This window comes from Solanum stenotomum, chromosome 11, assembly GCF_019186545.1.
Source record: "Solanum stenotomum isolate F172 chromosome 11, ASM1918654v1, whole genome shotgun sequence".
Lineage (NCBI taxonomy): Eukaryota > Viridiplantae > Streptophyta > Magnoliopsida > Solanales > Solanaceae > Solanum > Solanum stenotomum.
The window spans coordinates 27,372,826-27,382,010 of record NC_064292.1 but is presented as its reverse complement, the minus strand read 5'-3'; positions in this window follow the sequence as shown (position 1 = coordinate 27,382,010).

Below are 9,185 nucleotides of genomic sequence, written 5' to 3'. Positions count from 1 at the left end.
CATAAACTAGATAGATACATTACCTAACTAAACTCGATATTCTTGACTCAATGGAACCATTGAAATACGGATCTGAGATCTCTCACAAAGAAACTATCTTATAAAAGAAAAAAAAACCAAACTGCCCTCTGAATCTTTGAAAGTTTTAATCAAGATTTCACCTAGGCCTAAGATCATCTCCAAAATCCAATGGAATCATCAGAATTATTATCTTAGTGTCCAAACTCCGAATATTGACCAAAGTCAGTTCAATATGTAAATTCAGTTAAATATCCAACTTAAGGCCTCAAATCCACGAAACAACTCTGAAAACAGAAAAATGAAACCACTCCTAGACCTAATTCTACATTCCAAAGCTAATGAAACTGAAGAAATTTCATTTTGAAACTCGAAACTCCAGCTGTTCCCAAAAACCACTTTTAACAACTTTAAACCTTTCAAAACTCAAAACTTCCAAAAACTACAAATTTTCAATGGAATTTTAAAAATAACTTCCTAAACTAACAAAAAATAACTCGGGAAACTATCAAGAGGGTTAAATAGGTAATTTTCTAAAAAAATTTAAAAATGACCTTACGGGTCACTAAAATTACATGTATATCTCTTTATAACACTATCTCTATAAGAACAATTGATGATAGATGATGGAATTATAGAGAAGATGCAATTTTTTATATATAAACCAATCCTCTCTATAACTAGATTATCTATCATTAATTGTTCCTACAGAGACAGTGTTATATATATATAATGGTGGGGAAACATTTTTTTTTTAAATCGATAATAATAATTATTAAGTAGTGATACCTTATAAAAAATAATATTAATTAAGTTACTTCATTTCTTTCTTATTTTGAAAATCTAAGTTTATTATGTTAGTTTATTTAATAACATATATGAAATCATGTTCACAAGCCCCCTATAAATATCCAAGGCCTTAACATTTTATTTTCATCACATTTTACATATAGTTGAGCATGACCTCACTAAAATTATTTTAACTATTTTCTTTTACAAATTATATTTATTCACATGAATTGTTCCTATACAAATCAAATCTCTCTTCAACTACATCATTTGTCCAGAATTTTTTAGCTGCTATAGAAAATATGCAGTTATAGAGGGGTTTTACTGTATATAGATGATGAACAAGTATATTTCTACAAGTAATCCATCAGGGTGAAAAATGATGTTACAGTTAGCGTTTAACAACATGAATTTACAAAAATGGCAGAATTTTCTTTGTAATCAATTTTTCACGTTTTCTATAGCTGCTGAAAAAATTATAGACAAATGATGTAGTTGAAGAGAAATTTGATTTGTAAAGGAACAATTCATGAGAAGAAATATAATTTAGCAAACGAAAATAAATAAACTAACTTCAGTGAGGTGATGCTCAAGTATATGTAAAATGTGGTGAAAATAAAATGTTAAGGCCTTGGGTATTTATAGAGGATTTGTGAACCAAATTTCATATGATTTATTAAATAAGCTACCATGATAAACTTAGATCTTCAATGTAAGGAAAAAACTGAAGGAACTTAATTATTGTGTTATTTTTCTTTAAAGGTAATACTTGTTAATTGTTAGGTCAAACCTGCACTAGAATAATGTTGACAATGATTTCTAGTGCTTACTATTTTTATTGGGTTGACATATATTTATTTATTCCCCTCAATTTTTTCAGTAAAATTCACTTAGACGCTTGAACTACAATTTATTCTAATTATGGAACTAAACACACGATGGATAAAGTTTATAGATGGTCGAATAAATATGAGTTAATATTTTCACTTATGTCACTTAACTATTTTTTAAAACACAAATATCACAAATTTTTCCCTTACTAACACAAAATCACACACGCCCAACTATCGATCTGTAGTATTTTTTTTATTTACTTTTTAAATTTAATAAATACAAATTCAAATAAAAACCCAATTGGGTCCAAACATATCCGATGAATACTAATCTTTAACTCATTTTTTTAATCACATAAGACAATATGAAAATGTTTTCTCTTAGGAAATTCTATATTTCAACCACCCTTCCATTACATAGTCCTCCTTTGGGTTGGACAATGAAGCCTAATCCATGAGGCTACTTGAGTTCTTACGAGTTTCACACATTATATGTATGAATTAGAGATCTAAGTTCCACGATCTATAAAATTGAAAGAAAGCTTTGGTATGTGAGTAAATAGGGATTGATGAGTCCGAGATTTTGACTCGTTTAGGGCTTTATTTTCATGGTTTAAGCATCTTCAAATGCCTAATTTATGCTCCAAACTGATGTTAAAGTGGTGATTTGCTGCAATGAAGGCTAAGGAGCAAGGCAAGGACATTACCAGGCAAAATGGAGGGAAAAAACTGAAGAAGTTGAAGAAAGGCAGTCCTGGTGATCGTCAAGACCACTCGGCAAACCACCGAGTGTCTCTTCAGCTCACCTAAAGTTCCAGCATGCCAGCCCTGGGGAAGAACCTATTTGGCGATAGAAATGGACCGTCGAAGGAATGCCGACGAACACGACCACATCAACCTTGATCGCCTAAAGTCAAAGAACCCTGAAGTATTATGGCCAATGCAAACCGATGAGGAAATGGAGCAAAGGGCAGATCGTCGACCTGGTTGGTGAAGCACGACTTACTCCACCTATTGGACATGAAGGCCAAAAATTGGGAAACTATAAATTGAAATTTAAAAAGAAAATTCAGTGAGTTCTGATTCCACAATTCTTAGAGTTTTAGTTTTCTTTAAGTTTTTAAGTTCCCATTTGAGACTTTGAAGCTTTTGAGGCAAAGTTTTGAGAAATTTCAATTGGGTTTTCGAACTAATTCTATTTGGAGCATTGTAGAGACTTGGAAACTTTTATGAATCCTATGGCTAACATAGTTGGTAATTGTTTTTCTCTTTTTATGATGTGTAGCTAAAACCCCAATTCTTGGGGTGTGATAATGTGATTATTGGCTTAATTAGCTTATGGGTGTTGTTGTTTAATGATTTAAATGTTTTTTTAATGTGGGTTTGATTTATAACTGAGTAGTAATTCATGAATTGTGGTTGCAAATGCAATTTTAGCTTAGTGTTTTAGGCTTGCTCGAGAGAGAGGTTCTAAAACCAAGGTTATCGATTGATGATTATAGTGTGTGGGTTGTTATGGGTTCAGCTCGAGAGTGTAGATAAATTGATGTTTTAGCTGTTTTGTAGTGCTAAGCTTGTTGAGGTTTGAGAGAACTCGCCTGAACCGTAATAGTTTTTCGAGAGAAAACTATTCCACCTATAGTCTAGCCTACCCATAGTGAATCAACAAATTATTAATAAACTTCAATTACCCATATAGCATATTTAGGCTATAATTGATCACATCCCAAGAATTCCTCTCAATATTGTTGAAACCCCTATTTTCTTAATTGTTTTACTTGTTAATTGACAAATCAATCTCCCCATCTGAAATTTGTGGTCACCACTTTCAATTTAACTAATTGTTTACGATAATTTCTATTCATACCATCAATTAGATTACTTTTGTAACTTCGTAACTGAATTTGAACTTGTACCGCTCCGTGTGGGTTCGACCCCAACTCTTTGTTGAGTTTTATACTAGATTATGATCGCCCTTACCTAGTATTGGATGAGGTGTGGTTGAGCATTTATCAGGGATTCAATATCTAGTCCAGAGGTGGGATTTCCAAGACATTAAGGGGTCCTTTGGTAGAAAGATTGATAACGCTGGGATTTTTTTTATCATGTGCTTGGTTCGTTGCTTCCCACCTAAACTTGTGCTTGATTTATAACTCTACAAGAAACTTCTTTCAAATTTTACCCTTGAATTATTATGTGACTTTCTATTTCATGTATAGCATTATGGAATATTTTCATGTCCATTCCATTGGTGAGCTTTTATTTAATTTTCAAGCACATTTCAATACACCTATTCAAAACCATTAGGGAACAAGAACAAAAGAAAAGAAAAAAAAGTTCAAACCTTGTTAGAAAAGTAAATAGTTGGAGGCTGATAGTGAAGATGTTCAGTAATTAACCCTACAGAACTACACCTTCTGCATCGCCAAAGAAGAGAAAATCCCACGAAAGAAAAAGGAAAGGCACCAAAAGCAAATTAATGTGTGTTTCTTTATTAAATTTGACGATTGTATAGTGAAATTTAGGGGCTGTTCAATCATTTTGTTGCCTTATCCAAGTCTTACTTAGCCTACTATTAGTAATCCCCAGGTATCCTTGGTATTAGGTAATACCACATATGATGTATTAAGGTATCCATGTATTAAGTGTGTTTGAGTTGAATTGTGAAACCAAACATTGTATTGGATCGACAACATTTTAATCCAAGGACTATTTTAATTAATACATCCTATCAAATGACTCATAAGTAATGAAATTCCCGATTCGAATTTATTTTTAAAATCTGAATTGAAATGCTGTCAGGCACTATTCCTAAGATTTTTCTCTCTCTTGCTTCTTAGGAATGCAAACACCTTTTCTGGTAGTTCTAGTCCGAAATTAAACACTATTCTTATTAACCCATTCTTCTTCCTTTTATATTTGAATAGAAAGTTTATACACAAAGATGGGGTATAATAAAATTTATTTCAATATAGGTCTTAAGTTTTTTGACATCACAAGTTTACATTTGATTGTGCTATATGGTATGAATGGATTCAAAAAAACCTTAATATGATGAGAGATCAACCAATTGGTATCCTTTTTTACATGGAGAATTTGGAATAAGAAAATATCGATAGGTGAAGCTTTGATGAGGTTGAGAATTTCAAATTCCATACACTGTTGTTGCAATAATAGTGTAAATGAATCTTTTGATCATTTATTCATCAACTATACAATGTCTTCTAGTGTGTGGAATTTTTTGCAAAGGCTGTTCAGATTCATGGACCATTTGTACAGCTCAATCATGTGATTGGATTATGGTGGAAGGCAGAGTGTGTAGCTAAGCTGAAACCTTCATTCAAAGACATGCCGGCCATCATCATTTGGCATATATGGAAGATGAATTTTTTCATTAAACATGGGAACAATGTGTATAAAATGGCCATGATTTTGAGCATCTATAGGCAGTTGGTATGGTTTTCTAAGCTACGATATCCATGGTTTGTTGACATTCCTAGTTATTGTCCTGAATTGATCAAATATCTAGAGGAATATACATCATTAGTTTGTAGTACATTTGTAGTGTGGAAAGCTCCTAATAGAAATTTCTGTAAGTGCAATACTAATGGTGCTAGTAGGGGTAATTAGAGATCTGCCTCTCTAGAATTTTGTATAAGGAATTGAGAAGGAGATCTGGGGTATGTCGAAGCTTCTAAGGATTGTGGAGCTACTGAAGCAAAAATTAAGGCAATTAAGAATGGTTTAGAGCTAAGAAGATTGAAACTGATTCCATAATAGCTAAGAAGATTTTTGATGGGGTGTTTGGGAAGGTCCTTGGTTGATCTCAGTTTATAAGGTTATCAAAGAAATAATGATCAATGATATGGTGGAGATTGTGTACTTATACAAAGAAGGAATAAAACTTGCTGATTTTTTCACTAACCATACTTTTAGTTTTCCAGGTACTACTACTGCCAGATAGTTTCATAACATATAAGAACTACCACAAAACATAAAGGCAATTCTATTACTCGAAAAACAGAAATGCCCTAATTTTGAGAATCAAGAAATTTTAAAATAGGGCTTCTAATAATGGAATGAAGTCCTCGATTAATTTTACTACGATTATTACAAGGATGTAACAGAATCAAGAACACATTTAGGAGAGAAGAACAATCACAATGGTTTCAGGTTCTATAAAGGTTTCTTATATTAGATATGAGCTTTTATCTAGGAGTTATAGTGTATCATATTGTAGTGATTTCGTACCTTTGAATCCTAGATCTGTTGCAGTGATATTAGCTCGTTGTAGCTCATTATGTAGAGGTTTAAAACTCAAGATGTATGAACTCATTTACAATGGCTCTCTTGTTTTTCGATTGGAACTGGGACAATAGCACTTATGTTGAGTTCATATCAATCTTTTGAGCTGAGAATTCTTCACAGAATAGACTCCATGAAAATTATGAAACCTGTACATACTTGGAATGGAGGTTTCTCAAGCTGCAGAGGTGTTGACATAGCTCATCAGTGTCGGAGAAGCTCCACCAGTGTCGTTGTTCACATGAGAAATTGAAGATGATCCGTCGCCCCTTCTTGGTCTTTTGTTTCCTAAGTTGAGTTGATTTTTCCTCTTTTGTTCTTTTTCTTGTTTATATTTGTTATTTGTTGGACTCGGGTCACTTTTGGGCCTGAGTTATGTGGTTTTTTTATTATCAATAAAATGGGCTTGCCAAATTTAGCTTTGAAAAAAAAGAAACAATTTTTTGAAAAAATTGAAGATCAACCATATGCAACAAGATCATGAAATGGATTTTTTGGTGTACTTAGGGAGGCCTTCAAGAGCACTATAAAGTAGTTAAGAGATGGAAAACTACAAATCTTGATACAAAGAAATTTCGTACTAGAAAATTTAGGGAGTTTGGTGGAGACATGAGCATATTATCCTTGAATGGAGGTAGATGAACTGTCATTAATATTTTGAGAACAACTTTGAATATTGGTTGGTGTGATATTGCATTTAACATAGAGAGCTTCATTAAATGTTTTCTTAAGTTGAGCTTGATAGTTTTTCCTAGAGAAACTAAAACCAACTTGTCACCCCCCAAGGCTACCCCCCCAGGGCGTGGACACGAGACCTAGGATCACGAGTGACCCCAAGATAACCCTGAGCTGGCATATCATAGCATACTAAGATAAACTGAAATACGAAATATTGTGTGGAAGATTAAACATGAAATAAACTAAATGATGGGGAATACCTAATCTAAGTCTGAATAAATAAACTGTGAGTTTAATGGCAGCTGAAAGATCAAACTCCAAAGCTAAGACTGAAACTAACTATGTTTGAAATAAAGTCTCTAACTGACTAGAGATGCTGGGACATGCCCCAGTTAAACCTAGCAAAACTGAAACCAAGGACTGAAAGTAGAAAGATAATCATGTCAATCATCCTCGAAGAATGAGGACTCACCATTGATGTTGCTGAACTGGAGATTGGGAACCGATCTGTACGTGATCTGAATGCTGATGACCTGAACCTACATCACGAGAAGATGTAGCGGAGAGTATGCGCCGGTACTTGAAAGGTACTGAGCATGCATGATAGAATAAAGTTGAATAAAACATATAGCTGAAAAAGGCGATAAAGGAATGATATAATCTGAACTTGATAAATATGCTGAACATGCTGAATATGAACTAACTGGATGTAGTGACCTAGTGACCAAGTTTATAACATATTGAAACTGAATACTAAACTGTAACTAATAACCTGGTCAATACACTAGAATCTATTTATGAGAGCTACAAATAACTGATACATAACTACATGAGCTAAATGTGGAGTCTGATGTATACACCCCATCGAGAGGACCCAATATACCTTGCCAAGGGTATAGAGGCATGACTGACGTGATCACTAAGTATAATGCCTGCAGAGGGGACTTACCTACGAGGGCACGTAGTTCTGGGACTATGAGGGTGTCTTACCCTAGTCCAACTCTGTATTTAAGCCTACTCCCAACTGAATATGTGAAAATTAAAACATAACTGAAGTAAACTGGATAGCTCAATAATGTGACATGATATTCTGAAAATGCAACATTTATTTATGATAATGCAACATTCGAAGTCTGAGGCATGTATATCTGTTTATCTATCCTAGCTAATGTAATTCATGAACTCAAAGGACTACATAACTAGGGTTCTGGGTTTATGCAAGAATCTATGCAAAACAATACTAAAACATGATAATCTAATTAAGATCGTTACAATAACTAAATCATAGTAATTTTCTGAAATTCTAGAAACCCTAGGTCTAGATAGTATGGAGGGAATCAAAAATCTGACTGAATGCTAGGGACCTAATGGGTGAAAAGAACATAGAAATCCCACATACCTAGTGATGAATTTCACGAAGAAATCTTTCGATTTTGGGGTTGGAACTGACAAAACCTTGCTACGTTCTTGGATTAGGGCTGCTCGACTTTTCCTCTTGTTTTGCTCTAAGACCGATGAATTTTTGGTGAATGAATAATTAGGTTAGTTTCTAGGCTAAAATTGACCAAAACTACGTAGTTTAGGGGGTTAAACGACGTAGTTTAGGTGTCCAATGCATAGGGAAAGACCAAATGACCCCTAACTTAAAAGCTTTCGGGGGTCACCGGCGGACCGTGGATAGACCAACGGTCTGTTCTTGTCGGTCGTCGTACGCTAATGGATGTTGAAGACTGGGGGTCTTACCTACGGCCCTGGACCACTGACCGTGGTCTGACCTACAGTCCATAGGTCCTGGCGGTTGACCTTTAGCAAAAGTTTTCTAGGGTTCTCAAATGGGGTTGCAGGTGACCAATCCAAGGACCCCACCTATGGTCCGTGGGCCCCCCTACGGTCCGCGGGTGGTAATTGTGGGTTGCACCTACAATTTCAGGATATCTGTTGGTTGGTGTGTTTTCAAATACGAGTTGTTACATTATCTCCCTCTTGGGAACATTCATCCTTGAATGAAGTTTAAACTAGTTGAATATGGAGGGAGAGAGATGCAAACCCTACCACTAAATACTGGAAACTAAAATATGACTGAACTAAGTTCCCATAATATGTAATTATGCTGAAAATGCAAGTATAGTTGAAAGAAAATGATACTAAGACTGAATTTATGCATGAGTATCTAAAAAGCTGGAGAGGAACTATTACCTCAAGTTAGAATGGAATCAGAAGGAAAGAGATAAGGATACTTGGCCTTCATAGCTGCTTCTACTTCCCAAGTAGCTCCCTCTAAGAATGGACTCCTCCACAAAACATTCACTGAAGTGACTTTCTTGTTTCTGAACCTTCGAACCTAACGATCAAGAATCTCAACTGGCACATCATCATAAGTGAGACTATCTTTCAAAGTCACACTATCTAAAGGTACTATAAGTGCTGGATCACCCACACACTTCTTTAACAACGGAATGTGAAAGACTGGATGGACTGCTGCTAGTTCTACTGGCAACTCTAACTCATAAGCCACTTTGCCAATCCTTTTCAAGATCTAGTAAAGGGCCTACATATCTCGGA